The 16,123-nt window shown below is 40.8% G+C and overlaps 1 protein-coding gene and 1 non-coding gene across 2 annotated transcripts in view; one reads left to right on the top strand and one right to left on the bottom strand.

The window, feature by feature from the left end:
* Positions 1-16,123, bottom strand: part of SCN11A (sodium voltage-gated channel alpha subunit 11) — a 195,818-nt gene that overhangs the window by 154,733 nt on the left and 24,962 nt on the right. The gene's annotated exons all lie outside the window — the stretch shown is intronic.
* On the top strand, positions 15,130-15,233 carry LOC116473947 (U6 spliceosomal RNA). Its single transcript, XR_004249509.1, has one exon. It is a non-coding gene; the product is annotated as a U6 spliceosomal RNA (small nuclear RNA).

Genomic DNA, 16,123 nt, shown 5'->3' with positions numbered 1-16,123 from the left:
AGGCACAAGTTTTTATTTTAATACTAAAAGTTCTCTGAGCATAGAGTAACAGGATCAGTAATCACAATGGCTTTTGACTTCTCAATAGCAACACTGGAGTCTAAAAGATAATGGAGTAATTCTTTCAAAATAATAATGGAAAATCATTTCCAAATTATTATATTAATTCAGCCAAACTCTCAATCAAGTATGAGAGTAGAATAAAGTCATTTTCAGACATGCAAGGTCTGAAAAAATGTGTCCCCATGCATCATTTCACAGAAAGCTACTGCAGGATATATTCCACTAGAACAAGAAAGAGGAAGCCTTAGGATATGGGAAGAGTATATAGCATAGAAGAGAAATCAAGAGAATCCTCTGGATTTTGGTGAAAGGAGAAACCTGGATAACTGCCGAGCACCAGATATAGAGGGAAACTATTCCAAATGGAGCAGTCAGAAAGATCCAGAAGGAAGTCCTTTTTAAAAGATTAAATTATTAGAACATCTAATGCATCTAAATATATTTGGAGCTGGGCACAGTGGCTCATGCCTGTAATCCCAGCACTTTGGGAGGCCAAGGTGGGTGGATCACCTGAGGTCAGAACTTTGAGACCTGCCTGGCCAACATGGTGAAACCCCATCTCTACTAAAATACAGGGGTGGGTGTGGTGGCACGTGCATCTAGTCCCAGCTACTCAGGAGGCTGAGGCAGGAGAATAGCTTAAACCCAGGAGGCAGAGGTTGCAGTGAGCCGAGACTGTGCCATTGCACTCCAGCCTGGGCAACAGAGCAAGACTCCATCTCAAAAAAAAAAAAAAGTATGTATATATATTTGGACCAGTAATGCCCAAAGTCAGGTCCAGTGGCCCTAGGAGTCCCTGAAACCTTATTAGATAATTTGCAAGGTCAAAGCTATTTATGTAATAATACTAGATATTATTTTTCTTTTTCAATCTCTTTCTCTCATAAGTATCCAAAAAAGTTTTCCAGAGGCTGCATGGCATGTGATATTACAACAGATTGAATGAAAAAGCAGATATGAGAAGTCTGTCTTCCAAGAAGCCAAACATTAAAGAGATTTGAAAATATGTAAAATAATATCATTCTTATTATATTTGTTTTGTTTTAGAAAACATAGTTATATTTCATGAAAAATGTTATGTTAACATAAAATAGGTTTAGTATTTTACTGTATTAATAAATAGATTTTTTTATTTGTAAGTTTTAATTTCAAATATGATAAATGTAGTGGATATGACCCATATAATCAAAAGCTCTTTGGACCTCTTATCCTGCTCATGCAAAAATAAAAAGTACATATATATATATAAAAGCTCTTTAGGATTCTCCATCATATTATGAGTGGAAAGGGCTCTTGAGAACAGAAAGTTTGAGAATTGCTGATTCAGAAAACTAATGGAGAGTTTAGGTTGAATTTTTGTTAGGTAGACCAAAGCAAAAAACAATTATAAATTCCAGAGAAAATAGAAAGTTGAACAGAAAAGGAAAACTAAGCATAGCATACTAGATGGCTCAGCTGAGAAGAGCGTGTACACAGTCTTTTAAAAATATTTTTTATTTTTAGTTTTTGAGACAGGGTCTTATTTTGTCACCCAGGCTGGAATGCAGTAGCATAATTATAGCTCACTGCAGCCTTGACCTCTAGAACTCAAGTGATTCTCCCACCTCAATCTCCTGAGTAGCTGGGACTACAGGTGTGCACCATCATGCTCAGCTAATTTATTTTTTTATATTTTTATATTTTTTTTGGTAAAGATAGGGGTCTCATCATGTTGCCCAGGCTGATCTCGAACTCCTGGGCTCAAGCTATCCTCCTACCTCAGCGTCTCAAAGTGCTGGAATTACAGGTACGAGCCACTGTGCCCAGCCAGGCCATGTACATAGCCATATTAATGTAAAATGATATTGTCTAATCAAAGATATGACATAACTATATTAGATACTAGGGGCAAGTCTAGTTAAAGGGAAGTTGTCAAAAAAGAGCTAAATTCTCATCTTCCATAGTGAGAAGTCAACAGATAATAACTAATTCTAAAAAGAAGATTTAAAAAATAGGCATGTTATTTAGAGATATGAAAATAAATCCTAAAAAACCCACAAATAAAAGTAGAAGTAGTAGCCTCTAGAAGGGGGAAATGAAGACGGAGATGGCATTTTCCCAACAAGTCCTATGGAATTATTTGACTCTAATTATGTATAATTTTGTTAAAGATGAAAGCTGAAAATAGAAAAAAATTTAGTACAAACAGAAGTTTTAGTGTTTCTTTTTTTTTTTTTTTTTGAGACAAGAGTCTCGCTTTGTTCCCCAAGCTGGAGTACAGTGGTGCATCTCTGCTCACTGCAAGCTCCACCTCCTGGGTTCACGCCATTCTCCTGCCTCAGCCTCCCGAGTAGCTGGGACTATAGGCGACCACCACAATGCCTGGCTAATTTTTTGTATTTTTAGTAGAGATGGGGTTTCACTGTGTTAGCCAGGATGGTCTTGATCTCCTGACCTTGTGATCCACCGGCCTCGGCTTCCCAAAGTGCTGGGATTACAGGCGTGAGCCACCACTCCCGGCCCGTGAGCCACCCTGTCCGGCCTAATATTTCTTTTTTCTTGACTTTGCAATAGATAAATTCATGAGATAGCAGCTAAATTTTCTGATTCAGAGTCCACCGCAGTAAATTTGGGATTTTAAATTTTGATTTGAGAAATGGAAGATTGCAACACATGTTTCCGAACTGCGGGGTGGAACATAAGAGAATCACAAGGGTGGGATTGCTGAGGAGGGGTGTGTGTGGTTTGAAGAAAAACTGCTGTTCATTGAAGAACCATTAATATTTATAAGAAACAGTGAATTCAGAATCAAGAGAGTGGACTGTGGTTCCAGCTCGGCCACTTACTCCCCTTGTTGCCGAACCAAACCTAGGTCTGCTTGCCTGGCGCAGCATAGCCAAACATTCACACTGAGGTTTTGCAGCAAGAGAAAGGAGGGCATTTATTTGCAGGGTGCCAAGCAAGGAGACTCAGGCAGCTATGCTTAAGACCCGACCTCCCTGATGGTTTACAGAAAGGGTTTTTAAAGGCAGGGGAGGAGTAAATTTCAGGAAAGTAGAAGTTACAGGCAAAATTATAAATTGATACGTGAAGGTTATACACTGGTTTGGCCTAAAAAGGTGGGATATATTTAAGCGAGGGCTTAAAGGCCATAGGAGGATTCAAAGATTCTCTGATTTGCAATTGGTTAAGGAAGTAAGGCTTTGCCTAAAAACTTGGGGTCAGCAGAAAGGAATGTTAACTACTGGCCTGTAGGCATGTCCCTCTCCAGGGCCCTCAGGAAGAAATTTAGAACAAAGAACAGTGGTCAGAGTTTGATCCTCAGTTCCCTTTTATCTGAGGTCTACGTGCCAGCAGATGGCATTTTCCATTTGGTGGAGGTCCAGGTTTCTGAAAAAGCAACTCTGAAAAAGGACATATAATAAGATATTATCTTTAGTTTCTATAGGGAACCAAGTATCTTGTAGTTGTAACTTCCTTGTCTACTATTTTAAGCTAACTTTTTGCTTATCAGGTTGCTCATTTATTTCTCAAGGCTAGCTAGGTGCCTGGAAATCCCCTTGAAGGAGCTCAAGATTTTCCTATATTTCCATGGTTGTGGGCGGCGGGTTCCTAAAAATGGTCCCTGCTCTGTCTCATCCTAACCAAGTCACTTGCTCTCAATTTCCTGTTAAATAAGAGGAGTGCACTTGATAGTCACTCAGATTACAATTAAGTCAAAAAATTATTGTATGTTCTACCAATAATATTCTGAATTACAAAAAACAGGTCAGACTGATCTGGACAAGGAAATTCTCTTATCTTTAAAATAGAAATAAAAACATCTTAGAAAAGAAAAATAATATTTGATTTGGGCTTTGAGATTTACAAATTAAATAATATGAAATTCTGGGGCCAGGAGCAGTGGCTCATGCCTGTAACCTCAGCACTTTGGGAGGCCAAGGCGGGCAGATCACCTGAGGTCGGAAATTGGAGACCAGCCTGACCAACATGGAGAAACCCCTTCTCTACTAAAAATACAAAATTAGCTGGGCATGGTGGCTCATGCCTGTAATCCCAGCTACTCGGGAGGCTGAGGCAGGAGAACCGCTTGAACCTGGGAGGCAGAGGTTGCAGTGAGTCGAGATTGCGCCATTGCACTCCAGCCTAGGCAACGAGTGAAACTCCGTCTCAAAAAGAAAAAAAGAAAAGGAAAAAAATTCTGTTGATCGAATATACTTGGTGTACTGGATTGGCTCCTTCCTTCCTTCCTTTCTTCCTTTTTTCCTTTCTTTCTTTTTCTTTCTTTCTTTCTTTCTTTCTTTCTTTCTTTCTTTCTTTCTTTCTTTCTTTTTTTTTCTTTCTTTCTTTTTTCTTTCTCTGTCTGTCTGTCTTTCTTTCTCTCTCTCTCTCTCTCTTTCTCTCTTTCTTTTTTTTTTGACAGAGTCTTGCTCTGTTGCCCAGGCTGGATCATGATATCTTGGCTCACTGGAACCTCACCTCCGGTTCAACAATCTCTGCCCACCTCCAACACTGGACTACAGGCACTCCCCATACCCACTAATTTTGTATTAGAGACAGGTTTCACCATGTTGGCCAGGCTGGTCTCAAATCTGATTGGCCTCCCAAAGTGCTGGGATTACAGGCGTGAGCCACTGTGCTCGGCCTGGATCATTTTCTTTACATGAAAACTCCATAGCAGTTTTTCTTTGAGCTCCTTTCCAATAACTTCCTTGCTTCATAAATTCTACTTAAGATGTTGTTTTCTCTTCCTGATCTCTATGTGGGCAGAAAAAAGGTAGCAGTGCTTACGTAATAAGTGATTATGCTCATCTTTTACTTTTTCTTATGTTCATTTCTACAGTTTCTACTGTAATTATTTTTTTTAACTGAGGATGGCTAAAAATGTACCTCCAGCTAGAGTTTGTAAATGCAAGATAAATGCTTGATAAGCTGCTATTAGAGGTTCCTGAAAATAAATACCAGGTGACAGTTGGCACTGTTCATCAAAGAGCATTAACAGAGACGAGAGAGTGGCATACTTTTTTATTTTAAAAAACAACCAAATTAAAAAAAGTCATCAATAATGCTACCACTTAGAGATAAGAATCTTTAGCAAATTACATCATTAATAGTGTCTTCCAATCCTTTTTCTTGGCAGGTATAACAAACTAAGTGATCCAGAAACACATTTTACAGGCTTAGTTCACACAAACTTTCACATACATAAAATTTGTATATGCCATAGTTGGAGCTATGCAGGAGATCTGGTCCCTGCTGGAGATGATGCTAGGACACAGAAAAAGAGGAAGAAATTCTCTGGCTTCTGCCTTTCTTTCTTTCTTTTTTTTTTTTTTTTTTTCCCAGTCTCCCAGTAGCGCCTCCCATTGGCTGAACCCAGCCAGAAGTCAGCTGACGTAAGATCTTGGAAAATGCAGCCCACAGCGGGGAAGCCCCAGGAAGTCACAGGAAGAAAGGAAGAGGCACAAACAAGCACAGGATTAGCATAGCCCACCCTTTTTGCTATTCAGCATCCATTCTAATCTTTCTGCCCATACTTAACTCTCATAAAAGAGCCTTATTCTTCTACCTAACATAAAATGTTAGGCGGAAGATCTGTCCTACCAATAAGGATGTTCTTGCTCTCTCCCCAACAAGGGGAAACACAAAACCTCATCTGTCATGTTGTCAATATCAAATCTAAGATTTCCAAGGGATATGCAGCACCAGCAGGTCTGGTTGTGTTTTCTCATACCTGGTTGCCATTGAATTAAAGTTGAGCACCATTGAAAGTCTTTGTGTAAAACCACAGGGAAAAGGTGAAGGGCAGAGGCTTGGAATTACTGGTTTAAATACACATAACACTGCAGCCTCAGTCCTCAGCTTCATATCTGATCATGAAGCCATAGTTGATACTTATCACATCCTTCTTCCATTACCCATTCTATAATACCCTTGCCTTTGAGCAGAACTTTGGCTTGTTGGAATTCTTTACACAGTGAGGTGACCCACACCTTCATTCTTTATGGGTTTTAGTCCTTACTTGTCCTGAATTTTTGTGGTCACTCTTACCCCCCTCTTCCACACTGACCTTTTCTATTGAACATGCAAGTATTAAGAGGTGCCCCAGGGAATTCCTGATTCCAGACATGGTCTTCTCAGTCCCCATTGAGTAGAAATGCCTCCAATTCAATGGAACTATTGGGTCTCCTGATGTAAGCATTCTGCTCTTGGGAATTAGGACTTCTAGACCAGAAGTCAAAGTTACAGACAAAGTCAACAAACTCTTGCAAACAGGTTATTAATTGTAAAAAGGAGCCCCTCCCATTTCCATCACTTTTCCAAACAGTGTGCTCTTGCCAGGAGAGAAAATGAAACATATATAAATTATTGGCTCAAAACACATCCTATAAGACGATATCCCAACTTGGTAAAGTATTGTCTCCCAATTATGTCTGCCATAACTGACTCTTTAGCAGATCATTGTACCATTTTTATCAGGCCAGCTGCTTCTGGATGGTGGGACACATAGTAAGACCAGTTGAATCCCTTGCTGTACTTATTTATGGTAAAATGAGTTCTTTGGTTGGAAGTGATGTTGTGCAGGATACCTTGGGGGTGAATAGGAATCCCATAAATTCATGGATAGTGCTGCTAGTTAAAGCAAGTTGAATAGAAGCAATTATTCATATTCAGAAAAAAATTCAATGAGATAAAAATGCTGCCCACTTAATGATGGAAGGGCTTCTGTGTAATTGATCTACCATCAGGTGGCTGGCTGGTCTCCCAAGGAAATGATATAGTATGAGGGGCTCATCATCAGCCTTTGTTGTTGGCATATTGTGCACTCAACAGCAGCAGCAGCCAAATCAGTCTTGGTGTGGGAAAGTCCATGCTGTTGAACTGAGACATGGCCTACATTTCTGATGTCATGGCCACTGCTATGGTTTGAATATTTGTTACTCTCCACAACTCATGTTAAAATTTAATTGCCATTGTAACAATATTAAGAGGTGGAGTCTTTAAGAAGAGAGAGCCTTTAAGATCAGGGCACTAGGCCTCCACCCTCATGGGTGTGATTGGTGCTGTTATAAAAGGGCAAATTTAGCCTCTTCTAGCTCTCTTCTTGCCCTTCTACCTTCTATCATGTGATAGCATAGTAAGAAAGCCCTTGACAGATGCCAGCGTCTTGATCTTGGACTTTTCAGCCTCCAGAACAGTGAGCCAATAAACTTCCACTCATTATAAATTACCCAGTCTCAGGTATTCTGTTATAGGAGCACAAAGGGACTAAGACAACCACTTTGGGTTTCTATACACAAACCCACTGAGTAAGCAACAAAACAACTGAAAAAAGAGACTGACTTATGGCCACAGGATGATCATCTTGAAGCTTGATTATTGTGAAGCTCCACTGATGTTAATGCCATCTGCTCAGTATTTACATTGGATACAAACATTTCTATACTCTATGCCTCTCCGAATTCAGGTTTCCCAGAAGCAGAGCCTGAAACAGAGGTTCATATATATGCAAAATTTTTTTCCAGTGGCTTAAACAAATAGATGTTTATTTCTCATAGAGACAGTGACTACACTGAAAAGGGTTACTAAGCACTGGATTGTTCTTGTCATCACAGGAAAGATGTGACATATATATTTTTTGAGACAGAGTCTTGCTCTGTCTTCCAGGCTGGAGTGCAGTAGTGTGATCTCGGGTCACTGCAAACTCCGCCTCCCAGGCTCAAGCAATTCTCCTGCCTCAGTCTCCCAAGTAGCTGGGATTACAGACACTCACCACCATGCCCGGCTAATTTTTGTATTTTTAGTAGAGATATGGTTTCGCCATTTTGGCCAGGCTGGTCTCGAACTTCTGACCTCAAGTGATCCACCCAACTCAGCCTCCCAAAATGCTGAGATTACAAGCGTGAGCCACTAGATGTGATATATTTTTAAGGCGCTCTCAGGAGAAACTGATAAGGGAATGAGAGAAGCAGGGTAGGGAAGGAAAAGGAGCTATGTAAGAATGTGGGTTAAGGTGAAGTCTAGCTTCATCTGATCCCATAGGGAACTTTGAGTATAAACTGTGCCACAGAATCTGTCCCACTTTGAGGCAAGGAAAGGGGCTTTAGTACCCCCATTGCAGATGGTCATCGGCCATGGGCTGCCAGGGTAGGGAAGGCGGTAAAATTCTCAGGTATCTGGGGTAAGATGGCTTTAGTTGTTCAGGAGTGATCCCCCAGAGAAAGTTGCAAGTATGAGGTATTGCCTGAAACACCCTGTCAGCTCAAGCATATGCATACAAACTAAGGCACTGAAAACGATTCAATTTCTGATGTTTATTTCTTTGTGTAGATCCATGTTTCCACCTGGCATCATTTTCCTATGGCCTGAAAGACATCCTTTAATAGTTCTTATAGTGCATCATGTAGTAGTGATAAATGTTTTCAGCCTTTGTTAGGTTTGGAACACATTTATTTTGCCTTCATTTTTATTTATTTATTTATTTAACTTTATTTATTTTTGGAGATTGAGTCTTACTCTGTCGCCCAGGCTAGAGTGCAGTTGTGTGATCTTGGCTCACTGCAACCTCCGCCTCCTGGGTTCAAACAATTCTTCTGCCTCAGCCTCCCGAGTAGCTGGGATTACAGGCACACACCAACATGCCAGGCTAATTTTTGTATTTTTGGTAGAGACAGGGTTTCACCATGTTGGCCAGGCTGGTCTCAAACTCCTGACCTCAGGCGATCCGCCCATTTCAGTCTTTCAAAGTGCTGGGATTACAGGTGTGAGCCACTGTGCCCAGCCAGCCTTCATTTTTAAAAGATAGTTTTATTGGTTATAAAATTATAGGTTGATAGTATTTTTATTTCAGCAGTTTAAAAATGTTGCTTCACTAGTGCTTGAACTGACTGTGTTCCCCTCAAATTCATATGTTGAAATCCTAACACCCAGTGTTGTTGATATTGGGAAGTGGGGCTTTTGGGAGGTAATTATATCATGAGAGTGGGGCCCTCAGGAATGAAATTAGAGATCTTATAAAAATACACAAGAGAGCTTGCTTCTTCTCTCTCTGCTCTCTGCCATGTGAGAACCCAATAAAAATGATGGCCTTCTGCAAACCAGAAAGTGAGCTCTCATCAGACATCAAGTCTGCCTGCATCTTGCTCTTGGACTTTCCAGTCTCAAGAACCCTGAAAAATGAATGTTTGTTGTTTATGCCACCTAGTCTATGGTAATTTGTTATAGCAGCCTAAGCTGACTAAGACAACTATTTTCTCACTTACATTGTTTCGAACAAGAAATCTAAAGTCATCCTCATCCTTGCTTTTCTGTAATGCCTTTTATTCTGTCTGGCTGCTTTTAAGAGCTTCTCTTTATCACCAGTTTTATGATGTGCCTTTGAGTTGTTTTCTTTATGTTTCTGTACTTGAGTATTTTCTGAGGTTCTTGGATCTATAGATTTATAGTTTCCATCAAATCTGGGAAAATTTCAACCATTATTTTTTCAAGTATTTTTTCTGTCTCTCTCTCTCTTTCCTCTCTTTTGGAAGCTCCAACTGTATTGTTTGAAGTTGTCCTACAGTTCACTTTTATTACAGTTTTTATGTAAAAGTTCTATGTCTTTTTTTTTACATGTTTTATATCTCTACTCAACTTTGTGAACATATGCATATAGTTACAACTGTTCAATGTCCTACTAATTATAATATCTGTGTCAGTTCTGTGTGGTTTCGATTGAACAATTTCTCTCCTTATTATGGGTCATATTTTCCTACTTATTTGCATGCCTGGCAATTTTTGTTGGGTGGCAGATATAGTGAAATTTACTTGTTAGGTGTGGGTATTTTTGTATTCCTGTAAATATTCTTACACTTTGTTCTGGAACACCATTAATTTATTTGGAAAGAGTTTGTTTCTTTGCGGTCTTACTTTTAAGATTTGTTAGGTAAAACTGCAACAGCATTCATTTGGGGGCTAATTATTTCCTATTATAAAGGCGAGACTCTTCCACAGGGACTACCCAGTGCCCTGGCTGCTGAAATTGGGCCACTATTCCTGGCTTTTTGTGAACCCTGGGCACTGTTACTTCTAATCTTTTTAGAAACTTCTTTTCCTGACCTCAGGTTGGTTCCTTACAGACATGCACTGATCAGTACTCTGCCAAATACTAGAAAAGAACTCTCTACAGATCTCTGGGTTTCTTTCTGGGTGCAATTCTTTCCTTGTTGGTATTCTGTCCTGAAAACTCCAGATGTTTTTATTCTCCTTCAGACTCTCAGCTCCTTCTCCTCGACTCAAGGAAGCTACTGTACTCTGATGGGTTCCCCTTCCTGTTCTAAGACCTGGAAGCTCTCTCAAGATAGGGTTCACCTCCTTTGTTTCCTGTTAAGGAAACTGTCTTTTGTTGTTTGATGTTGAGTGTCTTTAAAAAATCGTTGTTTTGGGCCAGGTGCGGTGGCTCAAGCCTGTAATCCCAGCACTTTTGGAGGCTGAGGCAGGCGGATCACTAGGTCAGGAGATCAAGACGAGCCTGGCTAACATGGTGAAATCCTGTCTCTATTAAAAATACAAAAAATTAGCCAGGTGTGGTGGTGGGCACCTGTAGTCCCAGCTACCTGGGAGGCTGAGGCAGGAGAACGGCGTGAACCCAGGAGGCAGAGCTTGCAGTGAGCCAAGATGGCGCCACCGCACTCCAGCCTGGGCGACAGAGCAAGACTCCATCTCAAAAATAAATAAATAAATAAATAAAAATAAAAATAAAATTTAAAAAATCATTGTTTTGAAACTGCATTTGCAAAAATTATATAACAGTGATAAAGTTGTGGCAGTGGGGGAGGTCTGGTCTAGCCAGATGCTCTTTCTTTTGCCTTTAGCCTTCAAGGGCATGGGAAGGATTCTTAACTGTTTCTTTTTTCCGCAATACGACTCAGGTAAAATTCAATGTTGTCTGGATGGAGCCTGAACAACATTTTCTAGAAGCTTCTGTAAACTAAAAATAAAATTCTAAGCCCCTCAACTGACTGCTTGGCCAAGGAGCCCCCAGCATAATCTTGAAAACTGAGTTATTGGCCATGTTGGGATCAGGGGTTCAGACATACCTTGTTATACCCCCTCCCTGACTAACCATGATTAGGCTTTCATCTCTCAGGGCTTAGCAGAAACCAGCCCTTTCAAGAGACTCCACCACTGATATCAATCAACCAAGTGTCTAAGGCTGCCCCTCCTTTTTTGCCTGATTAAGAAATCACCACTGGAGTAGTTCTGGCCTAAGGAGAAGGCACAGTAAGGGTTTGTGTGTCCTCTGCTTCACCTTTTGATATCAGAGGGCCAAAAACTCCACCCTCAGATCATGCTAACATTGCTATGTTTTGTCTCTGGGACTCATGGAGAGGAGTGAAGCTCAATTGTGCATGTGCATGTTTCTCCTTTTGTAAATACTCATGACTCTTCCGATAGCTTAATAAATATGTCTATTTGGCCACTGTGCTCCACATAAATTTCTGCTCCCTTTGCCCCTCCTTTGAAGGGTCTGTTTCTGGCTTCTTACTGGAGGCTGTGCTTCCCAGCCTGTCAGAATGGCCATCCTGCAGGCTGCAACCCTTTATGAGACATAAAGCTTTCCTTCCCACATTTATGAACCTTGTCTTTCGTCAGTTGACACTTCCTAGGTAAAGTATAGATTACAATAAGAGACTTGCGAGACACATCAACTAATCAAAATGTGTAGAACTTACTCAGATCCTGAGTTAAACACAGTTTTTCTTGCCAGGGGCAGTGGCTCACACCTGTAATCCCAGCACTTTGGGAAACTGAGACTGGTGGATTGCTTGAGTCCAGGAGTTCGAGACCAGCCTGGGCAACATGGCAAAACCCTGTCCCTACAAGAAAAATATAACAATAAGCCAGGCACGGTGGTGCATGCCTGTAGTCCCAGCTACTTGGGAGGCTGAGGCAAGAAGATTTTGAGCCCAGGATGCAGAGGTTGCAGTGAGCCCTGATCATGCCATTGCACTCCAGCCTGGGCGACAGAGCAAGACCCTGTCTCAAAAAAATAAAATAAAATAAAATAAACACAGCTTTCTAGAAATGGCATTTGTGCAACAATTGGAAACTTTAGCACTAAATTTTTGATGAAGTTAAGGAATTACTGTTATTTTTTAAGTGTGATAATGATATTACGCTTACAAATTTTTAATTTTCGAAAAGTGATAAGGGTATTGTGGTTATGCCTTTTAAAAGGAGTCCTTACATTTTAGAGATACTTACATTTTAGAGACTGGAGGAAATGTTTATAGATCAAGCAATATGATTTCTGCGATTTGCTTCAATATAATCTGGAAAGGGGGAAACTGGATGGGGACACAGTTGGCCATCAATTGATAATGGTTGATGCTGGGTGGTGGACCATGTGGGCTCATTTGGTTAGTCTATTACTTTTGCATATGTTTGAAGTTTCCATAATAAAAAAGCATTTAAAAAGAAACTTCTAAATTGTTCTTCATAAACAGCCTATATTGAGAACTGCTATTCATACCCTTACTTATTTTTTGTCTGCTCAATTGTCAAAACCTGAAAGGGGTTTTTTGAGGGTTCTCCTCCCATGACTTTTACATTTCTATTCATTTCTCCTTGTATTTTCTGCAATGCTTCCTTTATATCTTTTATTGCTTTATTATTTGTCACAGTAGGTTTATAAAAGATACCCTTTTTTCTTTAAAAATAATATATGCTTATGTCAAAAGCAAACAAAAAATCAAGCAGAATATAAAGGTAGATGATGAAAAATAGACTTGCCTTTCACCTCAGATTCCCAAATCCAGAACTTTTTTTTTTTTGAGACAGAGCCTTGCTCTGTCGCCCAGGCTGGAGTGCAGTAGCATGATCTCGGCTCACTGCAACCTCTGCCTCCCAGGTTCAAGTGATTCTCCTGCCTCAGCCTCTCGAGTAGCTGGGACTACAGGCACCCGCTACCATGCCTGGCTAATTTTTGTATTTTTAGTAGAGGCAGGGTTTTACCATGTTGGCCAGGCTGGTCTCAAACTCCTGACCTCAGGTGATCCGCCCGCCTCGGCCTCCCAAAGTGCTAGGATTACAGGCATGAGCCACCGTGCCTGGCCAAGATCCCCAACTTTCAGTCCCCCTTCCCAATCACCAGTTTTTTCTGTCTCCATGGAGGAGTAATGACTATGTATATAAACTGTAGGGACTGAAAGGTGTGATACCTTTCCTCCCCATCACAAGTGTCACTGCAGATACTCCTATAACAAAAGACAGGATAACAAGAGAAGAGCATAACAAATTCATTTAATCAAAGTTTTACATGCTTCAGAAATGAAGACCCAGGGACCCAGGGAAAATTGTTTTTATGCTTAGGTTTGATGAAGAATGGATAGCCATGTAGAAATGTGATTAGACAAAAGGGTATGACCTAATAGTAGTAGATAGACTGGGGAAGCCCAGGAAGACCTGTCTGTTCAGAATCTTCTTGGCCTCTCTGTTGTAGCATTTATTCCTCCTGGGTATGGGGCAGGACCCTTTGGAATGAGGTAAGGTCTTACGACCTACTATCAGGCAAGGGCAGATCAGAGAACATCTTTATGGCCAGTGTTGGGGCTCAGAAAACAATACCCCAAAATGAAGACCTCAGAAGCAGCCGTGAGAGAAAAAGTTTCTCCCTTGAGACTAGCCATACAAACTAGAATCCCTCTTCCCCAAGTCAGGTCACAGAAACCAGAACCCCTTTCCCCCAAAGCCAGCCATAAAACCTGAACATAATACTCTTAACTTTTCCCCTACCTTTCTGTGTAAAACTGGCCAGAAAAAAAGCTATCTGATCTTCCTTGTTTGGCTGTAAGTCGTAAGACTCCCGTTTCAGAAAGGGTCCCGCCCCATACCCAGAAGGAAGGAATGCATGCTCACAGAGGGCCAGAAGAGTTTAGACAGATAGGCCTTGCTGGATTTCCCCAGTCTATTAGCATTAGATCATACCCTTTCTGTCCAATCACATTTCTACATGGCTGTCCATACTTTTTTGAACCTAAGCATGAAAATGGACAATTTCCCCTGTATCTTTGGGTCTTCCTTCTGAAGGCTCCTGTACATACACATTACATAAATTTGTATGCCTTTTCTCCAGTTAATCTGCCTTTTCCAAGTTGGTTTTTCAGCAAACCCTCAAAGCACCAAGTGGAACCACCTGGCCTCTGCACGAGCTCTTAGAAAGGTTGAAGGAAGTTTAGAGTAATAGCTTGCTTTGGATAAAGGGAGTTCTAGCTTCACCCTTGGGGAAGAGGAATTCTTGTTCCTGACTTACTTCAAGAGAGGAGGGGTGGGATACAGGAGGGCAGGAGGTCAGAGAGACCTTGGTTCTGAGGCTGCTTCTGAGACCTTCCAGTCTCCTTTAGTTCAAAGTACTCAGCATGCCAAATTGCCCTCAAAGAGGGTTCTTGTATCTCGCACAAGAAAGGATTTGGAGCAAGCCCATAGAGGGAAGTGAAAGCAAGTTTATTAAGAAAGGAAAGGAATAAAAGAATGGCTACTCCCTAGACAGAGGAGCGGCACAGGATGCTCAGCTGGTTATACTTATTGTTACTTCTTGATTATATGCTAAACAAGTGGTGGATTATTCATGAGTTTTCCTGGAAAGGGATAGGAAATTCATGGAACTAAGGGTTCCTCCTCTTTTTAGACCATATAGGGTAACTTCCTGGCATTGCCATGGCATTTGTAAACTGTCATGGCGCTGGTGGGAGTGTCTTCTAGCATGCTAATGCATTATAATTAGTGTGTAAGCAGTGACGACAACCAGAGGTCACTTTCATCGCCACCTTAGTTTTGGTGGGTTTTGGCTGGCTTCTTTAACACAGCCTGTTTTATCAGCAAGGTCTTTGTGACCTGTATGTTGTGCCAACCTCCTATCTCATCCTGTGACTAAGAATGCTTAACCTCCTGGGAATGCAGCCTAGTAGGTCTCAGCCTTATTTTACTCCTCCCTAATTCAAGATGAAGTTTCTCTGGTTCGAACGCCCCTGACAGTTCTATTGCTATTATTTCTTTCTTTTATACCTAAAGCACTAAAAAACCTTGTTGACAAAAATACATAGAAGAGTACTTGCTTCAGCAGCACATGTACTAAAATTAGAATGATACAGAGATTAACATGGCCTCTGCACAAGAATAACACGCAAATTCATGAAGTGTTCCATATTTTTAGAACATTATATGTCAATTAAAAATAAAATAAAACTTTAAAAAATACATAGAAGAAAATCCTTTCAACCTTAAATATCACATACTGATCTGTCATTAGAGATTGTCTGCGATGATTTCTCAGCTGACAAGTCGTTATACAAGGCAGATATTTATCTTTAAAATAATCCTGTGTTCTTTTTTATGTGGGAAGGTTCACTTTCTGAAAATTCATTAAACTCTATACTTAAGATGTGTTCACTGTTCTCTACCTGGGATATAATTTAAAAGTGTCTTCTAAACAACTCATTTTGCTCACCACGAATTACCTGAACTACAACCTCGCTGGGTCATGGAAGCTCTCCCTTCTCCCATCATGATGAAAACCTTTAAGTCCAGCTTCCCATGATACCAGTGGTTTTCTCCCGGGTAAAGGGCCTTTAACATCCTGCAGACCCCTGTCAGAGAAAACCAGGGCCAGACAGAAGTTAAAGCAGTGAAGACAAATTTTATTCAGGAGCTATTGCAATAGGGAAAGAGAGACCTCAGTTTAGAAAGGGCTCCCTTCTGAATGCAAGGACAAGTGGGAAATTATGGCCAAGGTGCAGGGTGAGGTCAGTGAATGGAAATTACTAAAAGGGAACATCAGCAATAAGAGGGATTCTAAACTGATTCAGCTTCTAGCTGAAGGCAGCCTGGATAATAAGGTACTGAGGGAGAGGGGTTGAGGAATTTCATCAGATATCAAGGGTGGTCAGATACCAAGGGTGGGGGATTCTAGTGACACTAACTCGGCAGGATTCTTTCTGAAAGCAGAATAAGCAAGCCAAGGACAGAGCCCACAGTCTGGGTCTTCAGGGCTTAGAAGAGCCTTATTAGTGTTAGGTCAGAGAGAGTCTGTCGCTCCAGATGT

Source organism: Hylobates moloch, unplaced genomic scaffold, assembly GCF_009828535.3.
Source record: "Hylobates moloch isolate HMO894 unplaced genomic scaffold, HMol_V3 SCAFFOLD_8, whole genome shotgun sequence".
NCBI classification, from domain to species: Eukaryota; Metazoa; Chordata; class Mammalia; order Primates; family Hylobatidae; genus Hylobates; species Hylobates moloch.
Note: the sequence above shows the minus strand (reverse complement) of the source record. Positions and strands in the feature narration are given on the sequence as shown.